At 42.5% G+C, this 13,646-nt stretch overlaps 1 protein-coding gene across 7 annotated transcripts in view; it reads right to left on the reverse strand.

The window, feature by feature from the left end:
* Nucleotides 1–13,080, reverse strand: part of NUMB (NUMB endocytic adaptor protein) — an 86,420-nt gene extending 73,340 nt beyond the window's left edge. For 2 of the 7 annotated variants that reach the window (XM_089521830.1, XM_089521831.1), the window contains exon 1: nucleotides 12,832–13,080. The gene's annotated coding sequence lies outside the window, so the exon portion shown is untranslated. The other 5 variants (XM_089521837.1, XM_089521838.1, XM_089521839.1 and 2 more) reach the window with 4 other exon arrangements.
* Nucleotides 13,081–13,646: the final 566 nt, after the last annotated feature.

Consider the following 13,646-nt stretch of genomic DNA (forward strand, 5'->3'; position numbering starts at 1 on the left):
ACACAGCAACAGACAATGACAGAAGTTGAACTATGTGCCTGCCAGCATTTTTCAGCCATATATCTCCCAGTCCTTTCATCCAATTAAAGCTTCCTGCAAAGTAACAGTGATGAGAATACTATACATCCATCAGTTCCCCTGCCTCTTCAATCAGGAGGCCTTGAAGAGACATAGTTCAAAGGTAAACTACAGTGAAGACACTGCAGGTCACATGCATGATCTATCACAACATGACAAGGGTCCATATTAAGCCCTGTTCAGTAAATTCTTACAGGTGCAGTATTCTTTAATTAAAGGACAATCCCATGGCAAATGGGACGAGCTTGTTTTCTGATGCTCCAGAGGGTAAGACCCAAACCAATGGATTCAAGTTACAAAAAGGTGATGTCAACTAAATATAAAGGAATAATTTTGTAATGGTGAGAACTGTCTTATAGTGAAACAGACTAATTTAGGAGGTGGTGGCCTCCTTTGTTGGAGATATTTAAAACAGTGGTTGGACGTCCATTAGGATTTTTTTTTGGCTGAAGATTCCTACACTGGCAAGGGACTCAGCCAACTGACCCTTGCAATCACTTCCAACTCTATAGGTATTTTATTCTACAAAAATACATTTTACATCTTTAAACATTAGATGTAATGTGTAGTGGTTTGAATGTTGGATTATGACTATGGAGATCAGGGTTTGAAGCCGGTCTGAAGACTGGCTCAACCATATAAATCAACTGGATGACCTTGGGCAAGTCACACTCTCTCAGTCTCTGAGGACAGCAATAGAAAACCCCCTCTGAAGAAACTTGCCAAGAAAACCTTATGGTCACCAAAAGTCAGAAACAATTTAAAGACACGCAACAACAATAATGTCAAAGTAAAATTTTTAGAGAGAATGAAATTAGAAATGTGATATGCTCCTACATATTAGCTCTTCATCTTCTACAAACCCAGAATTGTATTTAGTTTGAGTATGAAATAAGTGGTAATCCTCATATAAAAAAGGAGAATACAACTGTATATTCACCTAGTGATTTATTCTGTTTTGAATATACAGCTGACAGCTGTCTCCAGAAAGCTCATGGCCAGATGTTTGACCACAGCCCCGATATTTATGTTGCTCCCAAATATGGAGGTTCCATTCCTAACCATCCAAGTCAACGGCTACCCAAAGATCCATGAGATTGTAAATTTGCCAAATCCTTTTTATAAGACATTATTGCAGTGGCTGTCATGACAATGAAAGAACCAGTTTTCTAAATTAATTAGGCATTGCACACATTCACAAAAAATCCTTCTACTGGTCTGTTTTATAATGCTGTCAATCAGTTTTCTTGAATGACTGCATGCAGTACCACTGAGATAAAATTCTGTTCATTCTGCACATCTCCATCATTCCCTCACTTACAAAACAATTCTATAGATGTCTACTCAGAAGACATCTGAAGTCCACTGAGTTTGGTGGCTCTAACTCCTATATAAGTTGCTATAGGATTGAAAACTTAAGTCTTTTTCCCCTTGACTAGTGAGCCCCAACTTACTTAATATTCTCTTAATGGGAACATTTTCCAACCCCTTGGTAGCAGCTCTTCTTGTGCATCTTTTCCAAATCAAGAAAACCCTATTTGAATTATATGACTAGAAATTTTATTCAGTATGACTACACCAATAGCAGTATTTTATTTTCAATTCCCTTCTGTGAAACGATTCTAAAACTGAATTTGCCTTTTTGTTTGCAACCACAAAGTTGCTCTCCAGTGAGCTTTCCCACTATGATCAAGATCTCCCATCTGAAAAGAATTGAACCATATACCCCAGATGATTTTGCATTGTCAGTGCAGAAGATAAGTGTACTAAACATAGATGTTAACTGAGGTGTTAGACATATGGGATAAACATTTTAATTGACAATTTTCTACTGTATCTTCCTCCAACGGTCCATTTCTAAAAAATAGATTACTTTAGAAATTTAATAATTAACAGTACACGCATACTGTTGAAATTGGACTAAAAACTGCAGGGTTTTTTTCCATGTTAATTTTTCTAGGATGCATGCATAAATATACTATAAACAGTTCTTTCTTTTGGAAGTGCTGCTCTTGGAATCTGTTACATATCAATTTGTTTGTTTTACTATGGTCAAACAGAACTTAGTACTAGATTGTTAATTTCAAGTTTGAAGACTATAAAGGAAATGTATGCTATTGGGTTGTTATTTCTTCAAGAATTTACAGTAGTTTCCAAATGCTTAATTTCACTTTCTACAATCTTAACATTTATACCACATAAAATGTGCAGTACAGATATCTGTATCAGATATTTCAATCCAAGCCCTTTGGACTACAGGATTTTTTTAATGAAGTCTATGAAAACCAAACAGGGTTGTAATGCCAAATCAAAGCACAATTAATCTAGAGCAGGGGCAAGCAAATATGGCTTCCAGGTTGCATGCAATCCCCGTATTCTACTTTGATGACCCCTGAAGTTATCCAATAGCAATAGCAAGTACATTTCTATACCATTTATCAGTGCACTTAAGCACTCTCTAAGCAGTTTACAATGTGTAAGCTAATTGCCCCCAACAAGCTGGGTACTCATTTTTGCAACCTCAGAAGGATGCAAGCCTGAGTTGAGCTTGAGCCTCTGGGCTGGTATTGAACTCACAGCCTTGTGGTTTGCAAGTGAGTGGCTGCAGCACAAGCATTTAACCACTGCGCCATCAGGGCTCCAGCAGTTCCACAACAGCTCCAACGGCTCTCATATTTTTTTTCTAATTGCTGTACTGATTTCTGTCAGTAGAAAACTATGGCAAGCCAATGAAAACTACCCCTCTTCACCTCCCCAAATCTGCTTTCACATAGCCATTCAGTTGCCTATCCCCAATCTAAAGAAATGGACGTTTAGAAGACAAAATGATTATCTTTTAAGCACTTTCTTCTTGTTCTAGTTCTTGTATCCTACTTAGAGTGAAAAACCAAAAACAAATAAAGCCAAATTAAAAATCAGAGTTAGTTAAACATGGAAAGTTGTTGTTTTCTTGCTTTATGGTTAATTAAAGTGCCCTTCAACCCTACAAAAACTAAGGCTGCATTCCTATCCATACTTCCATGCTAGTTAAATCCCATTAAACTCAGTGGGATTTACTTCTAAGCAAATATGTGCAGGCAATAACCTTTACTGGTCTTCAAAAGGAATATGTATCTGACGTCAAAATGAAATATTTACTGGAAGAACTGCCACAAAAGGCAGGTAACTCATCAACAAGCCCAAGCTATCAAATATGCTGTTGTCTATCAAGAAAGCCTCCCAACATAGAAATGTACAAAGCTAGTAGTAGCTCTGTCTCATTAATCTATATAAACTAGCAGAACACACTGCCTAGAAAAAAATCCTTTTGGAAATGTTGCAGTCGGCAGAAACAGAAATACAGAAAGTCAGTACAAGTCATACCAACCATGTCTGTGTGTTGGGGGGGGGGGGGGGGACAGAATCAGTTGATTTAGAGGTTTTCCACAGAACTTCTTAGCTCAGCTCTTTCCAACAAGAGAGACACACAAAGAAGTCAAGCCAACAAAGATTTCTCAGGTTTTTAGTTTTTAGGTGGCAAGAAAGCTGGCTTGAAAAAAGTATACAGAAAGAATTTTGTTATAGAAACAAACAATCATTTGTAATCATATTTTCTGATCCCCCCACTGTATCTGAAAACTATTGAAAACATTATTTCACAGCTTTTAAAATCTAGTGCATACCACAAAATTGCTGAACTAAAAACTTAACTGAGTATCCTCTGTAATAAATTGTTGTGTGCCAGTAACAACTGTCTAGTATTCATTCCTCTGCCCCTCTCCCACCCATTTTATCTAGAGGACAGAGCACAGGTTTCACCTGCTACAAACTTAACTCAGCTTTCCCCCGCCCTGAACCCTGTTTTAGAACCAACTAAGGCCTGCTGTGACGACTTTAACAACTTCTTCGCAGATAAAATCTCTCAGATAAGGGCTGATCTCGACGCTGGCATTTCTTCAGAGACAATAGAAGAGGTGTTCGGCGCTTCAGTGGACTCCATTAAACTGGATCATTTTGAGTTTGTACATACCGATGAAGTGGACAAGCTTCTTGGAAGTGTTAGGAAGACAACATACTCTCTTGACCCCTGTCCGTCTTGGCTGACCGCCCAGGGTGGTGATGCAGTAACATCTTTATTGTGTCGTATAATTAATGCATCATTCAGGGAGGGAAAATTTCCATCTAGTTTGAAATTAGCAACAGTCAGATCGTTGCTCAAAGAACCCTCCCTGGACCCCCTGTTAAGAAACAACTATAGGCTGGTCTCACTATTGCCATTTTTAGGTAAGGTGATAGAGACAGCAGTTGCCTTCCAACTCCAAGCTGTCTTGGATGAAACCGATTATCTGGACCCATTTCAAAGTGACTTCAGAGTGGGTTACGGAGTTGAGACTGCCATGGTCACCTGAGTTGATGATCTCCGTCTGGGTATTGACAGGAGAAGTGTGACCTTGTTGGTGCTATTGGACATCTCAGTGGCTTTCGATACCATTGACCACGTTATCCTTCTGGAACGCCTGAGGGAGTTGGGCATCGAGGGGCACTGCGCTCCAGTCGTTCCGTTCCTACCTCTCGGGTCGATTCCAGATGGTGCAGCTGGGGAACACTTGCTCCTCTAAGAGGGAACTGACATCTGGTGTCCCTCAGGGAGCTATTTTGTCCCCCACTTTGTTTAACATTTACATGAAACCGCTGGGAGAGATCATCCAGAGACACGGGGCGCGGTGTTATCAGTATGCTGATGACACCCAAATATGTTTCTCTGTGTCCCCGACTGATGCAGTGACTAAGGATGGTGTCTCTCCTCTGAATGCCTGCCTGGAGTCAGTAATGGGCTGGATGAGGGAAAACAAACTCAGTTTGAATCCAGAGAAAACGGAAGTACTGGTGATAAGTTCCCGGGGAAGGAAATTTGTCCACTGGTCCTCAGAAGAGGAATAAAAAGAAGAGGAATAAAGGAACATCAACAATCTAAGATAAGCAGAAAACTCATACTACTAGCAGAAAAACTTCACAAACTTGGAACAATTACTAAGGCAGGTGAAAGATGAAAATGCAAAGACAGATTTAATGCTGAACATAAAGCAAACAAAATAATGACAACAGAAGACATATATAAATTCAATCTAGATAATGAGATCAAAATACCAGTAGTTAAAGAATTCCCATAACTAGGATCAAACACTGATCAGAATGGACTGCAGTCACTAAATCAGAAGACTAGGAATGAGAAGGGCAGCTATTAAAGAACTAAACAAGTTCCTAAAGATATACAAATGAACACTAAAGTTGTAACTGAAGTTACACTCATTCAAGCCATTGTATTCCCCATCACAATGTATGGGTGTGAAAACTGGATAGCAAAGAAAATCAAGAAGGAGGATATCAATTCACTTGAGATGTGGTCTTGGAGAAGCGTGCTTAGGATACCATGGACATCCAACAAGACAAACAAATGTGACCTTGAACAGTTCACACCTGAACGGTCCTTGGAAGCTCAAATGATCAAATTGAGGCTGTCATACTTCAGCCACATCAAGTGAAAGCACAGCTCATTTAAAAAGGCAATCATGCTAAGAAATGTAGAGAGTAGCAGAAAGAGAGCAAGACCATACAGCAGATTGATAGAGAGGTTTGCAGGACCTAAGCAGAACAGTGAAGGACAGGGGATCTTGGAGATGTCTCAATGGCGTATTACAGACCGCCCAAAATGGGTGGTCTTCCGGCACCGTTATTTGCTGCGCCAAGAAGCCCCAGCGGCCAAACCGCGCAGCTCCTCGGCACCACAAAAAAGAAGCCCCAAAATGGCGCTTCTTCTTGCGGCGTGCTAATGATGCCGCAAGACGCCAATGGTGCACTCACGACGTCATTAGCGCCACGCGACGTGCGGACACTAGGCGTCCACGACATCAAAATGGCGGCGCCCGTGTACAACGGGCGCCACCATTTTGTATGTACCCAGGATGTGCTAGGGTTAGGGGCATGCATAAAGCACGCCCTTTCCTAACACTAGTACGTCCTGGGGACGTACTTTACGCCCATGCGGAACAGGCCAATGATAGGGTCACCACGAGTCCGGGTCGACTTAAGAGCAGTTAACAACAAAATTCTTCTCTTAACAATATTTACAAGCAATGCCAACCGAACCACCACCAGATCATGGAACTTACCTGTAAATAGAACCTACTTATGAATTGATGGTAGTTTTGAAGAGAGATTCTTTTTTTTTTTGGGGGGGGGGTGAAACCAAGGTGCTCCATAAGGATCTGTGCATTCAATCTATATTTGTACAACATGGAAGTACTGAAAAATGCTGTATTTCACAATTACTGCAAAGAGAGCTGTAATCTAAGATATGATTATGTCACAGAGTAAATACTTTATAAATATCACAAAATAACTAAGAATCCTTGCCTAAGATCTGTATTTTCATGTTATGGCAAATTTTTATATATAGGTCCTGGCAAGTGTAGCAAACAGTGCCATTCAGTCTTTGCCTCAAATGGCCCAGACCTGACAGCTTGATTGCTAAACATTTTTAAGCAACTTTCTGTTCACTTCCCTATTTGAGCTACAAACATTTAATGTGGCAAGTAGCACATAAAGCCTTTATAATGTTGTTCCATGATTTAGCTCTTGGGGACTATAGGGTCATTTCCATTATAGAAATAATGCAATTTGACACCACTTTAACTGTCATGGCTCCATCCTACAGAATCCTGGGATTTGTAGCTTTGTGAGGCAGCAGCACTCTCTGGCAGAGAAGACAAAAAACCTTGTGAAACTACAAATCCAAGAATACCATCGGGTGGATCTACAACACTAAAGGTGGTGTGAAACTACATTCTACAGGATAGATGCACCCCTGGATACATGATGTCCTACAGAGTTTTATAGTTTTCCTGAATAAATATCCACTGGCAAACTTGCCCATTGGATTCTTGCCCACTTTGAAAATCAGATTGTGTTCCCTAATACAATTATTTAAGTTAAAAGAAAACTAACTTTCAACTTTGGTATTTTTCACGCTGAATGGTAATTAGTTAAAATGAGGAAGGATGTGATTACAGCCTTTAATGAAAAATAACCCTCTCCAGTCCAAATTTGGGTCTGTCCACCACTGCTTTTATCTTGTGCTCCTAGCTCTTGCCATGAAGTTTCCTGTCTTTTATAACAATTGCCTTTTTTCACATACTTGTGCTCCTGATGCAAAATCTTCCATCAGCCCCAGCCAGCATTGGCAAAGTTAATGGATGAAGAAAATTATGTTGTAAAACAACTGGAAGTTAACAGACTGGAGGAGGGTGGTTTAAGGCCTTTTGAGACACTCCCATGTTTATGGAACAGGAAAGATCAGAAATCAAGAGACTAAACTTTGAGTAACTTCATCCAGACTTTTCCTATTTTTCCAAGAAATGTTACGTGATCCAGAAATAATTTCACTTTTTATCCAACTTCAAAATATCTTTGCCAACTAACATCTGGACTCCTAAAAAGTATTTTATTGTTCTGGAAATGGCAATAACCTATTGTGGACTGATCTAGAGCCAAAAAAAATTCCCAACATGGTCTGAGTTTAATTAAAATGTATAAATTAGGTATCTTCTGATTCTAGAGCTAAGAAGTAAAACTATTCAGCTTTGTGCAGTATGTAAGAAAGGCTTTAGACAGAGTTTTTCCAAGTGATCATGATCAAGTCTCAGCCACTTGGCAAAAGAAGACTTCTTCCTTCAACCTCATTTCTTTAAACAAGAAAGTAGAAAACCATGGAAATAAAGTCACATTGTCCAACAGATGTTTAAAGGCATGAAAACTCCAAGCTCTCACACATTTAAACAATACAAAATATTCCATTCACTCATGACCATAGTCTACTTCTTGGACTAAACAAAGTATGTACACAGCAACTTGTCTGATTATCTGTGAAGGGCAAAATGTGTCTCTAGAGTAAATGAAATAGGGAAGCGTTTTAAAAGCCTGTCTCCTTTCTTCTTTGGTACCCCAAATTATTAACACAAATGTGGACAGAATTCTGATGGAAAACACTTTTTTTAATTTAGGAATATCTGTATAGTTATTAGCAAAATTACATTAAATGAGTCGTTTTAAATGGTGCAAATTAAGAAGGGATTTGTTTTCTTTTAATATTTTGCAGTTAATAATTATTTATTTTTGAATAAGGTATCGACACTGTTTGCACAATGTTGCTCCGGCCAATATGATGAGTTAGGGGTGTTTTGTATGTGTGTGTAACAACATACCTCACCTAGCAAGAAGAATTCGTATTTCAATAAAGCAAAGGTGTAGAAAATGGATCACATCATAACAAGAATAGCTCTCCAAGGGCCTGAACAACCAGACCAAAATAAAGTTGCTTCGGGTCACTTTGGAGGCATGCTGTTTAAATGACACACACATTTTAAGAGGCCATAAGCTGCACCAAAGTTGCACTCTCATCCTTAGGACTGGAGTGTGGCTTTGGTGTGGCTTCTGGCCACTTAGGACGCATGCAGCATTTAATAATAATAATAATAATTTGTTTTATTTATATACCGCTATTCCAAAGATCATAGCAGTGAACAGCAAGTAAGCTAATTAGCAAGTAAGCTAATTTGCCCCCAACAGTCTGGGTACTCATTTTAGCGACCTCGGAAGGATGCAAGCCTGAGTCGAGCTTGGGCCCTTTTGCTGGTCTTGAACTCGCAACCTTGTGGTTTTGAGTGAATGGCTGCAGTACAGGCATTTAACCACTGCGCCACCAGGGCTCCTTTAAACAGCATACCTCCAAAGTGACCTGAAGCAGCTTTATTTTGACCTGTCTGTTCAGACCCCTAGTCACTATGTATTATTAACTTAAAAAGTGTACATGTTTAAGCCAAGGAGGCTACACTTCTAGATAAATAAAATATACCATGTTTAATCTTTTTATTGTTTGAACAAAATGCTCTATCTGTGTGTATGTGCCTTCAGGTAACCTGCTGACTTATGGTGACCCCGTGAATTTCATAGGATTTTCTTAGGAAAGGAAGACTCAGAGGTGGCTTTGCCAGCTCCATCCTCTGCCATATAGCATACAGCACCTGGTATTCATTGGTAGTCTCCCATTCAAGTACTAAGCAGAGCTGACCTTGCTTAGCTTCTAAGATCAGACAGGATCTGGTGCCTTACACTCCTCAGCTGACAATTAAAGCAATTTAACTTGATTTTTTTTTTTACAGGATGACAATTTGTGTTTGTATTTTATCCACTAATGTCATTTAGTGTTGAATGGCCAAAAAATGAAAGAACAGGGAAACAGCTTAACAAGCCAGTGGAAAACTTTGTACAGAACAGTGCTGTTTTTCTGTGTCAAATATTCAAAAGGCACCCTCAAGAGACCTAACTTGATTTTAACCACACAAAAAGCCAAGGACTACAGAAGCCAAAAATATGCTTAACGTGTACACTTTTGTGGAAGACAGTAACCAGAAACAAATGTCACTGTGACTACTGTATAAACTCCACTTCCTAAAACCATCTTCTGTACTGATAATGCCATGTACGCTGGTTAGGACCACAAAATACTTAAAACAACTTATTACAACCATATACCAAATTGTTATAAATACACTATGCTGAAGGACTGGAGGAAGGAGAGATGGAAAAACTTGGAAGGCGTGACAACCCACATGTTAAAAAAAACAACAACCAAAAAATCTACTAGAAACTCTTTTACAGCTTTATAAAACATTAATGACCAGGTTGCAAAAACCTCATTATTAAAAATTTTTAGATGATAACTATATCAAGACAATGAGATACATCCTTTCACAATGACTATTCCAAAGAAATGCTAATATGTAAATGCATTCCACCTTTGAGTCCACAATTCTTTTTATTAATTCTCTCAAGAATACCACTTATTTTCTGTTCCACTGGGATAGAGAAAACAGTACATACAAAACCAGCAGTATTTCATAATTCAGTACCAATTGTAATCTGAATCCACATTAAGCCACTTCTCAAAAACCTGCTCCCTTGTTTCCCTGCCCATTCACCAGACTGCAAAATAGCTGGAGTGATTATTTTTTTGAAAAGGAAAGTTATCAGAGTGCTGAAACCAATACTTACCACACAGACTAGGGTTTGTCTGTTTTTTAATTTAACCTCAATGATTCCATCCCATCACGCCTCAGATCTCCTTCATACAAAGACCAGCAAGAATAACAGATAAAAGACAGCACTTCTCTCAGCAGCTCCCCACCACTCTTTACAATCCTTCTGCTCTAAATTATCATATATACCCAACTATAAATTGACCTCAAGTATAAACTGAGGGGAGGTTTGGGGACCAAAATTATGGATTTTGATATGACCCATGGATAAGCCAAGGGTAAAATTTAGGGGCATGTAACAAAGGAAGCAAAGGATGAAACAAAGGGAAATGATGTCAAAGAACTTACAAAATCCCTGAAGGCATAACTGTTTGTGCTCACCCTAAATGCAAGATACATGAGAGAGTAGAGGCGGGTAGCAGGGTCAGTGCTTCCAGGACAGGTTACAGTCATCTTGCCTTTCACCGGCTGATGGTTCCTTTTTTAAATAAGAGTGAAAGTACAGGACTTACACTGACCTGTGGATACACTGACTCAGATTTTTGAGGTCAATAAATGTCTACATGAGTATATACAGTAATTAGAGAGTATATACAGTAAGTATATACAGTAAGCAGAGAGCCAGCATGCCATAGTGGTTTGAGCACTGGACTACGACTGGAGACCAGCGATCGATTCCCAGCTCAACCATGAAACCCACTGGGTGACCTTGGGCAAGTCACACTCTCTCAGCCTCAGGGGAAGGTAGCCATGGCCAAACTCCTCTGGACCAATCTTAGCAAGAAACCCCCATGATAAGTTCACCGTAAGTCAGGAACAACTTGAAGGCACACAAGCCTGTCCAGAGGAAGGCAAACAAAATGGTGAAGGGTCTGAAAATGTATGCTGTTTGTTTGCCTATTTATTTATTTACTCCCAGAAGGTACCCAAGCCCTATGAGGAGAGACCTATGGAGCTGGGTATGTTCAGCCTGGAGAAGAGAAGGTTAAGAGGTGATATGATAGCCCTGTTTAAATATTTGAAAGGATGTCATATTGAGGAGGGAGCAAGCTTGTTTTCTGCTGCTCCAGAGGCTAGGACCCGGAGCAATGGATGCAAGCTCCAGGAAAAGAGATTCCACCTCAACATTAGGAGGAACTTCCTGACAGTGAGGGCTGTTTGACAGTGGAAGAAACTCCTTCATTGGAGTGTAGTGGAGTCTCCTTCTTTGAAGGTCTTTAAACAAAGTCTCAAATGTGCCACGTGTCGGAGGTGCTTTGATTGGGATTTCCTGCATGGCAGAATGGGGTTGGGTTGGATGGCCCTTGGGGTCTCGTCCAACTCTATGATCCTATGATCTCACTCACACCCAGAGATCCTGTAGCCCCTCTGAGACTAACTGAAAGAAAGAAGGTGGCGGCATGAGCTTTCCGAGACTTCAGTCTCCTTCCTCTGATGCATTTGGTGGAGTGGAAGCCAGGGACAGGCGTCTGTATGCCATTGGTATGCGAGGATGAAAGAAAGAAAGGAAGAAATTGCCAGTTAGTCTCCAAGGTGCTACAAGATCTCTATGTACTGGTTCTACAGACGGACATAGCTATATCTCTGAATGCTACATATGTAGTAAGGAGGGAAAGGTCTCCCTGCCCACAGCCTCACAGCTTTGGCAAGGGAGATGGGGCTGCTCTGTGGAAAGCAATCCAGTTGGCAGCATTCCTTGAGAAATACCTAACCAGCCCACAGGCAGCCAGGGCCTGGCCCTGCGAGGAGGGAGGGAGGCAGGGAGGCCGCCCGGGGAACCGGGAAGGGAGGGCAGAGGGCCCAGGCCGGGGCCCCACCATCGCCACCTGCCTCCCCCTCGAGGAGGAGCAGCAGGGAAGCCCTGAGCCTCCGGATTCAGCCCTCCTCTTCCATCTCATTGCCTTCCTGCCAGGAGGGATTCCCGAAGCGTCCTCCATTCCCAGCAGGAGCCTGGATCTAGTATTTCCAGCAGTGTTCCTGTCCTCCATTTTGGGCAGGGAGCCAGAGTGGTATGTCTCTATGAGTGCTTCGAGCTTTTGAGTTGGCCATGCCCTCCACTTCCCCCGGACCGTCCTCCATTTCCAGGAGGACTCTGGGAGCAAACATTGGACGTTTCCAGGAGTGCTTTTGAGCGCTTGGTCACCTCCTCCATTTTAAGAGCAAGAAGCCAGGATTCAATCTCTGTAGGAGTGCTCTTGGCTTTCTGACTTGGCCATGCCCTCCATTTCCCGGACCGTCCTCCATTCCCAGCAGGGCTTAGAAGAGCCTGGACTTAATATTTCTATTGGTGCTTTAAGCTCTTAGCCTTAATCGCGCCCTCCATTTCCCCGGACCGTCCTCCATGTCCAGCAGGGCCCAAGAAAACCTGAATGGCTCCCATGAGTGCTTTAAGCGTTCTGCCTTGGCCGTGCCCTCCTTTTTCCCCTGGAAGGTCCTCCATTTCCAGGAGGGCTCAGAAGAGCCCGAATTTAATATCTCCAGGAGTGCCTTTAGCTTCAGCCATGCCCTCCATTTCTCTGCAGCGTCCTCCATCCCCAGCAGGGCTCAGAAGAGCCTGGATGAGGTGCTCCTGGGAGGGGCGGGGGCTTCCCTGCTATGCTCGCCGGGTCCTCCATGGCCGTCAGGAGGGCTTCCCTCCCTTGCCTGCCTCCCCTCCCGCCTTGCCTTGCCTTGCCCTCACCTCAGGGGACGCCCGAGGAGCCGACGCCTCACGAATCCCCCTCCAGCGCACCAACCTCCTTCCTTCCTTCCTTCCTTCCTTCTCCGGAGCCCTCTCGCCAGGGAAGGAAAGGTGGGGCCCCCGTCTGCCTTCCGCCGGGGCCCTGGCTGGCTGGCTGGCTCTCTCACCTGCTTCCACCCGCAGCCGCCTCCCTTCAGCCGCCGCTGCCGAGCCGCACTACCTCCTCCTCCTCCCGGCGCCCTGACAACAACGCCCGCCTCCCTCCATCGCCGCCACGCATTGGCTGCCTCGGAAGCAGTGCCTCAGACCTATTGGTCGCCGCTCACGCCCGTCACGCCTCTGGCTCCGCCTTCTCGCTTTCGGAGGGCTTTGATTTTTAGACACCCGCCTCACCCCACTCCGTTCGCTTCTTTCCGCGTCTTCTTCTCGATTGGTTCAAACTTCAGCAGAGGCGGCTAGGATAGGTTGAGAGGAGAACCCGTCAGCGCACGAGGCTCCGCCCCCTCGGTATAAATTCTCGGCCCGGTTTGGTTGCACGGCAGAGAGGGAGGGAGTTGTGAGGGGTTAACTTTGGTCCAGAACACGCAAATAGTCCAATCTGACACCGCTTTAACTGCCTTCGCCCAGTGCTAGGGAATTCTGGGAGCTGTAGTTTTTGTAGGACATTAAGCCCCTGTCAGAGAACTCTGGTGCAACAATAAAGTACAATTCCCAGGATTCCCTAGCACTTAGCCAGGGAAGCTAAAGCAGCCTCAAACTGGATCTTTTCTGCAGTGTGTTTAAGACTACTTGAACCAGCTCTGCAGAAATAATCT

The sequence above is a fragment of the Sceloporus occidentalis genome, unplaced genomic scaffold, assembly GCF_023333645.1.
Source record: "Sceloporus occidentalis isolate IW3139 unplaced genomic scaffold, rSceOcc1.0.p SCAF_4, whole genome shotgun sequence".
Classification (NCBI taxonomy): domain Eukaryota; kingdom Metazoa; phylum Chordata; class Lepidosauria; order Squamata; family Phrynosomatidae; genus Sceloporus; species Sceloporus occidentalis.